Source organism: Narcine bancroftii, chromosome 2 (assembly GCF_036971445.1).
Source record: "Narcine bancroftii isolate sNarBan1 chromosome 2, sNarBan1.hap1, whole genome shotgun sequence".
NCBI classification, from domain to species: Eukaryota; Metazoa; Chordata; class Chondrichthyes; order Torpediniformes; family Narcinidae; genus Narcine; species Narcine bancroftii.
This window is the reverse complement of record NC_091470.1, coordinates 118,835,159-118,848,865: the sequence shown is the minus strand read 5'-3', so window position 1 is coordinate 118,848,865 and position 13,707 is coordinate 118,835,159. Positions and strand designations below refer to the sequence as shown.

Sequence of the window (13,707 nt, the reverse complement as noted above, 5' to 3'; positions counted from 1 at the left end):
TTGTAACACTATAAAGATGGCCCTGGAAGCCAGGAGTGAACATTGGTCACTGGAGCTGCAAGGTGATAGTCCTCAGAGCTGTGTGATATACAAGAGATTGCAGGTGCAAGAATGAGGTACATAAAGCAATCTGCCAGCAGAACTCAGCAGGTCAAGCAGCATCTGTGGGAGAAAATGAATGGTCAGCATTACGGGCCAGAACCCTTCATCAAGGTGGTGAGTGTGGAGGGAAAATAATGAGTATTATGAGGTCAGGATGGAAGGGGTTGGGCTGAGGCTTGTAGGATGTGGGTGGAGGAGGATGGAACAGGGAGGAGGATGGGTGTGGGGTTGGGGGGTGTCCATGGGATGGGGGACAAAAATAGTGGGGGAGGAGGAGGGGGGAGGAGGGATCCAGAAGTGGCTCAGAAGAGGAAAGAGGAGAGACACATGACTTGAAATTGGCCATTTGCTGTTGTCCCCATGGGTACAGCTTTAGTTCCTGCTGAAGAACATTTCTATCCTGTCCTAGAACTAAATTGCCATAACACAACATAGAGCTGAGGAATCGTTACCTAGGAACCGTTGGCCCATGAGAAAGGACAGGCTGGTAGCATAAAGGTCTTTTCACTGTGTGGCATTCTCACAGCCAGCATGGAATGGTCGGAACGTGTGGGAAGCATCTGTTTCATAGCAAACTGTAGTGCTGGATGATGATTTCACAGGTGTTCGGGAAATAATAGCTGAGGAGAAATCTGACCAGACAATATCATTATCACATCCAGAAATATTCAAATTTGCTTATCACATTTCCTGCAGGAAATCTGAAGATGCATCTGCAACCCATTTTTCATATAGTAAACACTTAGGTTCTTGGCTGTAGTTTCTTTTTAAGTGGTTGCACAATATTGTGGATTTTAAGTCAACCCGACAAAACAGTCCTTGATGCAAAAACACGCAGACACACAGCCAGATGTAACACACATACAGACAAACAATACATATGCAGGACAAGTATTTTATCTATAAAACTAAATAAATACTGTTTTGTGCATATGAGAATCTCGAATGGTTAGTGTGAGCAGTTCCTTTGATTGTTCAGCATTCTCACTGCCCGTGGGAATTTGACAGATATTTGACAGACTCTTGGGATCCTTAATTTCCCCATTGGAAGACCACAATCAGTAACAACATCTCCTTCTCACTGATAATCAACAAAAGCGCACCCAATGATGCGTGCTTGGCCCACTGCTCTACTCTCTTTACACCCATGACTGTCTGGTTAGGCTCAATTCAAATGCCATCTAAAAATTTGCCATGGTCTTCGGCAGAATAACAGACGTCAATGAGGAAGCGTACAGATCAGCTCGCTGAGTGGTGTCACAATGACCAACTTGCACTCAACATTTGTAAAATTTAAAGAACAGATTGTGGACCTCAGGAAGGGGAGACTAGGAGAACACAAGCCAGTGCTCATCGAGGGTTTAGGAGTGAAGAGGGTAAAGAACTTCAAATTCCTGGGAGGTCAACATCTCTGAAGATCTATCCTGGGGCCCCCATTGTGTTGATGTGATCATGATAAAGCTCACCAGCAGCTTGAGGAGATTTGGTACATGGAGAACATTCTGACTGGTCGCATCACTGTGAACTCGGCCAGTGCCAACAAGGGCAGCAGTCTTCACTCCATGAAGGACATCTACATGAGGAAGTGTCTCAAGAAAGCAGCCTCGATCTTCAAGGACCCTCACCAGCCAGGCCGTGCCCTCTTCACCCTGCTACCATCAGGAAATAACTACAGGAGCCTGAAGTGGTACATGAACAGTTTCTTCCCCTTCACCATCAGGTTTCTGAATGGACAATTAATACACACACACTTTTTCTCTTCATTGGTACTTATTTGTTTATTTTTTAAATGTAATTTATTAGCAATTTTTGCACTTATAATGCACAATACTGCTGCCACAAAACAAAATAATTTGTGACATTTGTTCATGACAATAAATTCTGATTCTGAGTCCGAAGAGGGAAGGGTTCTTCCAAAAAAGTTAGTCTCCCCCCGACATACTTTCCACCATTTTGTCCCTGTCAGACTTGACGGTGGATGTGCATCTTTATTACCAAGCCCACACTTTGGCCTGTTCCCTTACATTATTCTGCTCACTCATAGACCACCTCCTTCCTTCTTTCTTAGTTTTCACCAAAAGCCTTCGTTCTCCACCCAAGCGCCACAATCAACATTTGATTGAGGTATCTTCATTGTTTCCTTCCACCATCCTCCTTACAAAGCAAGTTCATTAAAGCGCTGAATATCCTTTGTATTGAGTTGTCTCCCTTCCACAACAACCCCCCTCCTTTATTCACCACAATACCTTGAATCCACATGGCCTCATTATTTCCTTTATCCCAATTACACGAGGCACGCCTTTATAACTCGTCTCCAGCAACATTCCCCTCACTCCTCTGACACCTAAAATTCTCTGCCCAATTCCTGCAAACTTCTCTCCCTTGATCCATTTGCATTCAAACTTCAGAGATCTTTGGAGCTGAAGGTTGTCGAAGGTTACAAGAGGATATAGATGGGATGCAGAGTTGGGCAGAAAAGTGGCAGATGGATTTCAATATGGTTAGTGTAAGGTGATGCATTTTGGAAGGGCAAATCAGAAGACTGAGTACAGGGTTAATGGTCAGTTACTTAAGAGTGTGGATGAACAGAGGCCTCTGCACAGGTTGATAGGGTCGTTAAGAAGGCCTATGGGATGTTGGGCTTCATTAATAGGGGATTGAGTTCAAGCATAGAGAGGTCATGTTACAACTCTACAAATCTTTGGTAAGACCACACAGAGTATTGTGTTCAGTTCTGGTCACCTCATTACAGGAAGGATATGGAAGCTATGGAGAGGGTAGAGAGGAGATTTACCAGGATGTTGCCTGGATTGGGAAACAAGTTTCATGAGGCAAGGTTAGTAGAGTTGGGGCTTTTCTCTTTGGAGAGGAGACTTGATAGAGGGCTACAAGATTATGAGAGGCATAGATAGGGTGGACAACTAGCACCTGTTTCCCAGCAAACACCAGAGGACATGTGTACAAAGTGAAGGGAGGCCAGTATAGGGGAGACATCAGGGGTAATTTGTTTTACACAGAGAGTTGTGGGTGCCTGGAATGTCTTTCTGGGAATGACAGTGGAGGCTGAAACATTAGGGCAGTGGTTCTCAACCTTTTTCTTTCCACTCACATACCACTTTAAGTATTCCCTATGCCACAGGTGCTCTGTGATTAATAAGGGATTACTTAAGGTGGTCTGTGGGTGGGAAGAAAAAGTTTGAAAACCACTGTTTTAATCATCCCTAATTGACTTGATATGTGCTCAGTTTCAGAACTCTAAAGGACATGGGCCAATGACCATTTTTCTCAAGCAAAATATTTCAGTACCAATTGTGCCTAGAGCAGTGATTCTCAACCTTCCCTTCCCATACACATCCCACTTTAAGCAATCCCTTACTGATTACAGAGCTCTGATTGGATAGGGATTACTTAAAGTGGGATGTGTGTGGAAAGAAAAAGGTTGAGAACCATTGAATTAGGGGCATGTAGGAGACTCTTAGTCAAGTACATGAATGAAAGAAAAATAGGAAGGAATATTTGGGTCAACACAACCCATATTCGGGGGCCTGTACTGTACTGTGCTATTCTATGTTAACATATTTGTTTTAAATCTATCTTCCTACAAATACTGATCCTCTCATTTACTTCCTCCACTCCCTAACCGACTCTCTAGTGCCCATTATGATTAATACTCAACCCAACCCTGTCCAAGTCTACCAGTGCATTCAAGTTCAAGTTTGTTATCATACCTATACAACCATTTTTCTGGACCAAGGTGCACATATACACACATATATGTAACACATAATAATCACATATATACATTAAGATGTGATATAAGATAAATATAAATATTTTGGAATAATTTTTTCAGTTACAGGATCTCACAGCCTGCGGGAAGAAAGATTCCCAGTTGGCAGTCCTGATTTTGATTCTCCTGTACCTCCTTCCTGATGGTAGTGGGTCAGTGATACTATGTGATGGAGGGAAAGGGTCCTCAATAATTATTTTAGTCTCCTCTCCACTGCAAATATAAATCCTGACTTTATACAAACACCGTCACTGAGACACAGCATGGAAACAGGCTCCTTGACCCACCGAGCCCTCTCCAAACATCAACCACCCAATCTCACTGTTCATCTTGTTGCTCCTTAAGTTCCCTGTCCATTCCCAGCCACCCTCCCCACACTCGCCGAGACCACCAGCACCAATTTATCGTGGTTAATTAATCCAGCAAGTCTTTGGGATTGGGAGGAAACCAGAGATCCCAGAAGAAGCTCGCGCAAGTCACCCTGAGAACCTGGGTCACTGCAGCTGAGAGGCACAGCCGTACAGTTTGGGGCAATGTGCTGCCCTTTTATCCATCATGAGCCAGCCTTCCATGTGACCACTTTCAAGGTATGATGTGAGATCTCTCTCCTTTATGACCACTCCCCACATCCCAACTATTTACTGTGTAGGTCCTACCCAAGTAAAATTTCCCAAATGCAGCACCTCTGCATTAAATTCCATCATTACTTCTCAGCCCAGCCCACTTGTCCAACTGATAAAGATTGTGTTGCAATCTTTGGCAACCATCTTCATGATCTACAGTAGCAGACACTTCAGTGTCATTGCGAGCCTGCTAATCATGTACACTTTCATCATTGCTATAGATGACAAACAGCAATGGGCCCAGCACTGAATCCTGAATCACACCACTAATCACAGGGGCCTCCAGTCCGAAAAACAATCTTCCACCGTCACTCTGCTTTTCTTCAATGATGCCTGTTTTCAACCACCCTGATGTCTTTTAGGACCATTTGTCTTAGCCTTCACCCATGGTCACCTGTGATCTCTTGCTGAATAATTAATGATTTGACCTCCTACGTATGCTTTCAAAGCATCCCATAAAACAAAATTACTCTGTACTGAATTAGTGTTTATCTGTAAAAAGATAATATGCTCTTTGATGCAGCTAATGAAAGCAGACTGTTTCAACAACATTGCATTAAATCTCCACTGATAAGTCATCTCCATAACTTCAGAACCAACACAAGATATAAATAACATAGAATGATCGGACACAATCCTACTCTTATATTCAGCTTGAGTAATCCGAGCCTGAAGATGTGCCAATACTAAAAACAAATCTATTCTAGAAAAAGAATCATGCCATGAGGAAGAAAAAGAAAATTATTTTTCTGTTGGCTTTAACCTTCTCCAAATTTCAACCAAATTCAAGTCTTTCATTAAGGATACCATCTGTACAGCCATCTTAGATTTCTTTATAGTTTTTGGAGATTTATCCATCAACCGGTTCAAAACACAATTAAAATCTCCTCCAGTTAAAATATTTTCATTAGCCTGATTCAAAGTCAAAAAAGTTTCAGATATAAATCGTTCATCATCCACATTAGGTGCGTACACACTCAATAACTTCCATGACTCTGCGAAAATTTTATAATTCACCATCAACACTCTACCTGCTGTTTCAGAAAATGACTCCAGTTCAAATGGTATCTTCTTATGAACCAGAATCGCTTCGCCTCGTGCCTTAGAATTAAAAGAGGAAGCAACAACATGTCCAACCCAATCTCTTTACAACTTCATGTGCTCTTTTTCAGTTAAATGTGTTTCTTGTAAAAAGGCAATATCAACCTTCATCTTTTTAATATATGCTAATACACCTTTACGCTTAATTGGATTATTAAGACCCTGAACATTAAAAGTCGCAAAATTCAAATTAGCCATCTTTTACTATAAAACAACTCACACAGCAATTACAATATAAAAAAGGCTTTCCTTGCATAAATAAAAAAAACCCTCTTTTCTAAAACTACCAAAAAATCCCCTCAAAAAAAAAATAAAAAAACCCTCCCTAAAACTACAACTGTAGTAAATCCCCAATTAACTGGGTGTGAACAATGCCACTAGTGGCAGATGACTTTGCAAAGTATCAGAGTCATCCAGCCCCCCCCCACCCCCCCACCCTCCCCCACCCCCCCACCCTCCCCCACCCCCCCACCCTCCCCCACCCCCCCACCCTCCCCCACCCCCAGCTGAATTTCATAAAAATTAATCATCTTATTCAAATTCATCCCACTGATTCTAGTCCCAAGGATTGTTCTGGATCTTCAATGTCAAGCAGACTTTGCGTCATTTCCCCTTTCTTCCCATTCCCATTCCCATTTCTCTTTTCAGATACTCTTAGGTGATTGCATCGATCGGATTGAACTCACACATCTAGCAAAGTATTTGCAAAAATTAATGCATCATGACCACTCTCAAAAAATTGAGATTGATAATTCTCAGAGAAAACTTTCAACACAGCAGGGTACCAAAAAGTAAACTTATATCCTTTTCTCCACCACATCTCTTTAGCTGGAATAGAGTTATTCCTTTATCAATGAATAATTTGTATTTAAAGATTTGGGATTCTAAAGGTGTAATTGTTTTGAAGATGGACAGTTTCTTTCCTTTACTAGGACTTAGGGAAAAAATTGGGATGCCACTTAATTCTTTATTTGTATATTATCAAGTGCAAGCTTTTGTGATAGATAATTTTAGAAGAGAAATTATGCTACCTAAATTAACAAAGTTTGAGCTTTTCATTTTAGATACATTAAAAAAGGGATTTATTTCAGATATGTATGCCTTGTTACAAGATAAGATGAATAAACCAGATTTAAGCAAATCTAGAATTAAATGGGAAGAAGATTTATCTTTTGATATATCTCAGGAGGAATGGGAAGTTGTGTGTCAAGATGGTGTTACTAAATTACTTAATGTAAGGTATAGTTTTGTTAATTATAACTTTTTACATCAGTTGTATTTGACTCCTGAGAAGTTAAAAAGATATGGCTTTAGTAGTTCAGCTTTATGTTTTAGGTGTGGACTTCATACTGGAACATTTGTACATGCAGTTTAGTTTTGTGATAAAGTTCAACCATTTTGGAAAAAAATTAAAGTTTTTTTGGAAAAATTATTTAAGAATAAACTACCATTGGATCCATTAATTTTTCTGTTGGATTATAATGTTTCTTTAATTGGTTTAGAGTTGGGCAAGTTTCAGTTGGCGTTTGTTGTTTAGCATAAGTGGTAGCGCGGAAATATATTGCGATTACTTGGAAAGATAATGTGGAATTAAATATAGCCCGCTGGCACATTGAGTTGAAGTATTTATATGGAGAAAAAAACATATAATTTGCATGATAATTACTCTTTTTTTGTTCAGATGTGGTCGCCTTATTTGGAATTTATGGGTTCAGAAGTATCTTAATTTTTTTAATTGTAAGTTTGAAATATCACACAGCGTATGTAAATAATCAACTGATATATGTTTTTTTTTGCTCCTCTTGTGGGGTTTTTTTGTGGGGGGAGAGGGTGGTTCTGTCAATTTTATTTTATTTTAGTCTGTTTTTTTATATATATATATTTATGTATTTTAAAATCATAAATAAAGTTTTCAAAAAAAAGAGTAAGAAACAATTTAAGAACGTTCATAATAATTAAAAGCTTAGGAAATTCAGAGCTCAAAGGACAAACCACATAACATCCAAGGCAAACTGAAGAAAGTGCCAAGGAATAGTTTGTTACTGAAAAAAAATTTGTTCATTTTATGGTCACGGATATCTGGAAAGTCAGGTGTAGTTAGGAATCCATAAGGCCAAAGAGTGCTCTTTGAATAATGTTATATTATACTGAGTCAAGTGGAAGTTGTCGTAGCAAGATACCATAAAAAGAATTGCAACTCACGGAGCAAGTAATTGAGAGAGTTATTTCTGCCATTTTGCTTTGGGCATCAGATACTCATCCAGTCAAACTGATGATGTGACATCTCTTCTAACTGGTGTCGGCAAGTATCCTGGGCAAAATGAATTTGGAGACTTCATTCCTGGCTCAGTATTTGCTCAGAAAAAAAATAACTTGAAATTAGAAATGAAATTCTGTATGTCTGCAGGATGCTTCTTGAAGGAAACAAAACGATCTCCCAATGGATAGGCAAATGCAAGAAACCAGGCAGTCTTGGCAACTTAAAATTCCAAATCATTCTAGTGGCAATAACAAAATGCACCTGCCAAGACACTGAAAATAGCAGAAGAATGAACATGCATTTAAGTAATGCAGATTGAAGGATGAATTGTTAACCAAGGCATTCAGAAGATATTATGCCCTTTGCTGCTGCTCTCTAACAGTAGTGTTCCTAGTAGATGTAGTCAATAGTGGGGAGGGTTTTGCCTGTGATGTCCTGGGCTATGACCACTACCTTTGGAGGGCTTTATGCTCATGGGGTATGCTAAACATACAGTAGACTTATGAAAAGATCAAGGCAAAAGCATGGGTTTTGGAAATGGAAGACGAGATCCATATGTCTTTTGAGCCTTCTTCTCCAATCAATGAGATCAGATTTCAGATTTATTGTCAGAATAAATATGTGGCATCACATATAACCCTGAGATTCCTCTACCTGCAGGCGAGGCAGAATTACCACCAATTGGTAGTGCAAAAAAATAATCTGTACACAGAGTAAACATACAAACAAAGAAAAGAACCGTAAACAAACTGACTACAAATATAACAAAGGAAAATCAATAAAGTGCACAAGTACCAGTCCTTAAATGAGACTCTGAATGAGTTTGTCTTTGTGGAGTCTGATGGTGGAGGGGTAGCAGCTGTCCCTGAACCTGGTGGTTGCGAGTCTTGTGGCACCTACACCTCTTTCTTGATGGCAGCAGCAAGAATGGAGCGTATGCTGGGTGGTGTGGATCCTTGATGATTGCTGCTGCTCTCTAACAGCAGTGTTCCTGGTAGATCTAGTCAATAGTGGGGAGGTTTTTGCCTGTGATGTCCTGGGCTATGTCCACTACCTTTGGAGGGCTTTATGCTAGGGGTATTGGTGTCCCCATACCAGACCGTGATGCAGCCAGTCAGCACACTTTCCACCGCACCTCATTAGAAATTTGCTATGGTTTCTGATGTCATACCGAACCTCCGCACACTCCCGAGGAAGTAGAGGCACTGACGAGCTTTCTTCACGATGCCATTGGTGTGTTGGGTCCAGGAAAAATCCTCCAAGATAGTGACTCCTAAGAACTTCAATTTGCCCTCCACCTCTGATCCCCCAATGATCACTGGATCGTACACCTCTGGCTTTCCCTTCCTGAAGTCAATAATCAGCTTCTTAGTTTTGGTGACATTGAGTGCGAGGTTGTTGTTGGTGCACCATTCGGCCATGTTTTCAATCTTCATTCCATATGCTGACTCATCTCCCCTATTTATACAACCCACAACCAAAGGCAAATGTGTAGTTGGCGTTATTGGCGCACCGAGCCACACAACCATAGGTATAAAGTGAGTGGAGCAGGGGGCTAAGAACACAGCCCTGTGATGCTCCGATACTGATGGAGATTGTGGAGGAGATGTTCTTGTGTATCCTCACTGATTGTGGTCTGGAGGTGAGGAAATCCAGGATCCAATTACACAGTGGGGTGTTGAGTCCCAGGTCTTGGAGTTTGTTGATCAGTTTTGAGGAAATTATGGTGTTAAATGCCAAAATGTAGTTGATAGAGAGCATCCTGATGTATGTATCATTGCTGTCCAGGTGCTCTAGGGCTTTGTGTAGGGCCAGGGAGATGGCATTCGCTGTATAGCTGTTACTGAAGTAGGCAAACTGGAATGGATCCATGTCACCGCTCAGACAGAACTGATCTGCTTCATCGCCAGTCCTTCAAAGCACTTCATCACTGTTGATGTAAGTGCTACAGTTCAATAGTGGCTCAGGCAGGTCACTACACTCTTCTTGGGTGAGTTTGATTGATGCCTGTTTGAATCAGGTGAGTACCATTTTCTGCTGGAGTGAGATATTGAATACCTTGGTAAGTTGGTCAGCACAGATTTTGAATACCCGGCCAGGTTCTCCATCTGAGCTGGATGCTTTCCTCGGACTCACTCTCCTGACCCCAGCATGCATGTCATCCTCAGATATGGACAAATTGCGGATGACCATTGACCTCAGCATCATTTACCAGCTTATTCCCCACATCCCCTCATGCTCTCATGTCCAGAAATGACCAATCAGAGTCCTGACTAAGTCCCACACCAGACTTTGAAGTTAAATTGTCTACTCATGCTCTGCTGTAATGCTTGAAGTGAGGAAGTTCTGACAAGGACAGGAAGACCACAAATTGCCGTGTGTAACAATTGGGTTTCTTCGGATGGAGATGTACAGTTGGGGTAGAATGAAGGCAACATTTATTTAGCAAATGATTCTCTGATTTCTTCCAACAGAGAACTTGACACTGACATTGGGCTCCTCTCAATGCATTGAACTTAGAGCCCAGTGAATGGAAAAAAAATCAGGCTGATTGAAGGTGCAAGTTGGAGGATCCAGTTGTTTTCAAGTTGAATGGTGAAAGTTAAATAAATGCACAAGTTACACTATCTCGAGGTTCTAAGGTACTATTGTATGGGGCAACATAATCATAGCCACAAATGCCAACATTAGACACCTTCAATGGTAAATCTTCCAAGGGAAGGGAGGAGAAGGGGTGAGCTCTGGTGATAGGGGATTCCATAGTTAGGGGACGGGTAAGTGATCGAGTATCCCAAATAGTATGATGACTCCCTGGTGCCAGGGTCTGAGATATCTCAGATCGAGTTCACAGCATTCTCAGGAGGGAGGGTGAGCAGCCAGATGTCATGGTCTATATACGGAAGGTTGAGGAGGCCCTATAAGGAGTGTTCAGGGAGTTAGGTGCAAGGTTGAAGGACGGGACCTTCAGGGTTGTGATCTCAGGATTGGTACCTGTGCCACGTGCTAGTGAGGTTAGAAATAGGAAGATAATGTGGCTAAAGACATGGTACAGGAGGGAGGGCTTCAGGTTTCTGGATCATTGGACTCTCTTCCAGGGAAGGTGGGACCTTTTCTGGTGGGATGGTTTGCATCTGAATTAGAGAGGGACTAATATCCTTGTGGAAAGGTTTGCTTGTACTGCTTCGGTGGATTTAAACTAGATTTGCAGGGGGATGGGATCCAAAGTGCCAGAGAAGATAGAGGCGAGGAAGAGGGAAAAGATGTTAAAATTGCATGGACTGTTAGAAGTCAAGGGGTTGTATGAGGTGGAAATGTTCTCAGATGCCTCTATTTCAATGCAAGGAGTATTGTAGGAAAGGCAGACGTGCTTAGAGTGTGGATTGACATGGAATTATGACATTGTGGCCATTAGTGAAACGTGGTTGCAGGAGGGGCAGGACTGGCAGCTCAATGTTCTGGGCTTCTGTTGCTTTAGACACAATAGAATGGAAGAGATGAAAGGAGGGGGGAGTGGCATTGCTTGTCATGGTAAATATCAGAGCTGTGTTTAGACAGAACAGGCCAGAGGACTCGTCTACTGAGGCTATATGGCTGGAGCTGAGGAACGGGAAAGGTATGACCACACTCATAGGGTTGTATTATTGACCACCCAATGGTCAGAAAGAATTGGAGGAACAAATCTGGAGAGAGATAGCGGACAGCTGCAGGAAATATAAGGTTATGTTAGTAGGGAATTTTAATTTTCCACATATTGACTGGGACTCCCATTCTGTAAAAGGGCTGGATGGCATGGAGTTCGTCAAATGTGTTCAGGAAAGCTTTCTAAATAAATCTATAGAGGCACCAACTAGAGAGAGTGCAATACTGGATCTCCTATTAGGGAACGAGACAGGACAGTTGACAGAAATATGTGTAGGGGAACATTTTGGGTCCAGTGATCATAATACCATTAGTTTCAAGTTAATTATGGAGAAGGATATGTCTGGGCCTTGGGTTGAGATTCTAAACTGGAGAAAGGTAAATTCTGAGGAAATGAAAAAGGATCTAGAATGCGCAGAATGGGGTAAGTTGTTTTTTGGGCAAGGATGTGCGACGTAAGTGGAGGCTTGGGCGTATCTAGGGTATGGCAGCTATGGCATGTACCCTGAGTGCCATGTGAAGGGGGCGCCACTGAGCATTTTCTTCCCCTGGTGGTTCCCTGCACCTCCCCCGATGACAAGAAGTGGCTCATTAAGGGCATCTAGACTGAGTCACAATTCGACTAGACTGATTCCAATATCCCTCCCTTCAGCTCTACCCCCCCCCCCCCCGGTCCATGCTACCACACCCCAATTGGGCTCCCCACCCATCTGGCATACCCCCAGTAGCCCCCACTTCCCCGCCGCTCCCCACCCCACTGGGTGGTACCATCCCCCCACCCCACCAGGCCATCCACACCTGTGGATGCTGCAGAACATTATGTCAGGTCCATGTGCAGAAGCTGTGATTTTTTTTACTATAATCTATTAGGCTTTGGTAATGCTGAAAGACTGACAGTCCTGTTGGGTCTGATGAATTCTGATTGATCGCGATGGATGGTTTGTTAATCAGTGGATGGTGGAAGAATGCAGTAAGGTATACCCCCAAGGGAAGGTTCAAATTGCTTAATGAACATCTTGCATGTACCGTGCTCTTGAAGTCCTTCTCTCAAGCATTGAACTGAAGCACTGTTTTTTCCCGGTGTATGCCTTCAGGATAAACATAAACCCTTCTCTTCTTTACCTCCTCTATCAGGGTTCCTTTTCATTTGAAGCGTTGGGACACAGAGTGGGTTCACAAAATGCTGCCACAGATTGATCAAGCAACTTCCAGCTGACACGCAAGGCCAAGGAGCAGAACAAGGCGGCCTGGTTAGCGAAATGCCTTTACAGCACCAGAGATTGGGACTGGGGTTCAAATCCCATGCTGTCTGTGAAGAGTTTGCACGCTCTTCCCATGTCTATGTGGGTTTTCCTCCGGGGGCTCCAGTTTCCTTCCACTGTTCAAAACGTACCAGGGGTCAATTGGTGTAAAATGGGTGGCATGGACTCATGGGACAAAATGGCCTGTTACTGTGTTGTATGTCTGAATTTATAAAATAAAATTTAAACAAGAGGCCAAGATTGCACCCAGCAATTAATCAAATCATGAATTGAACCTATAAAGGATAAGCCTGCTTTAAATGGCTTCTCCTTAATAATCCCCTGTGATCTTAGAAAGGAAACAATTTGCTGGGATTTGAACCCCAGTCCCAATCTCTGGTGCTGTAAAGGCATTTCGCTAACCAGGCCGCCTTGTTCGCGGACCATTGGCTGGTGACCTAGAGCAGTAACACTAGATGATTTCTCCATTTCTTCCTTGGCTGTTTCAAGAACAGAATGATTGTCCACGATGTTTCTCTGAAGCAGGGTTATTTTGGTTCTAAGGAAGCGGCCCGCCTTGAGATTCTCTCGTTTGATTTACAATCTGCAGCTTTCTGTACATTCATCTTATCGGGTTTGTGTTTTACTTAACTGGTATGTTGCCCTTGAAGTTGCACGATTCCCAAATTCATGTTGTTACTGCAAATTAATTGCCTGTCACTGCTCTGAACTCCCTGCAGAGATTTCAATTCTCAAGCACTTCACAGACAGGGACAGAGTGGTGTCCTGTGGATGCTTTGCTTGCATTAGTATTTGAGTCACATACTGACTATGTTCAAGGTGGTAAGCAAATTGTGTGGGGTCAGAAGAGTTAATTACCAAAACAAAGGTGGATTTCACACCAAGTGAAAGAAATGAAAATGAAATCATCTGCAGAATTACTGACCCATC

General features: G+C 42.2%; 1 long non-coding RNA gene across 1 annotated transcript in view; it reads left to right on the top strand.

Annotated features, from left to right (window-relative positions):
• LOC138752452 (uncharacterized) overlaps positions 1-13,707 on the top strand; it is a 75,337-nt gene that overhangs the window by 5,967 nt on the left and 55,663 nt on the right. The window lies entirely within an intron of this gene.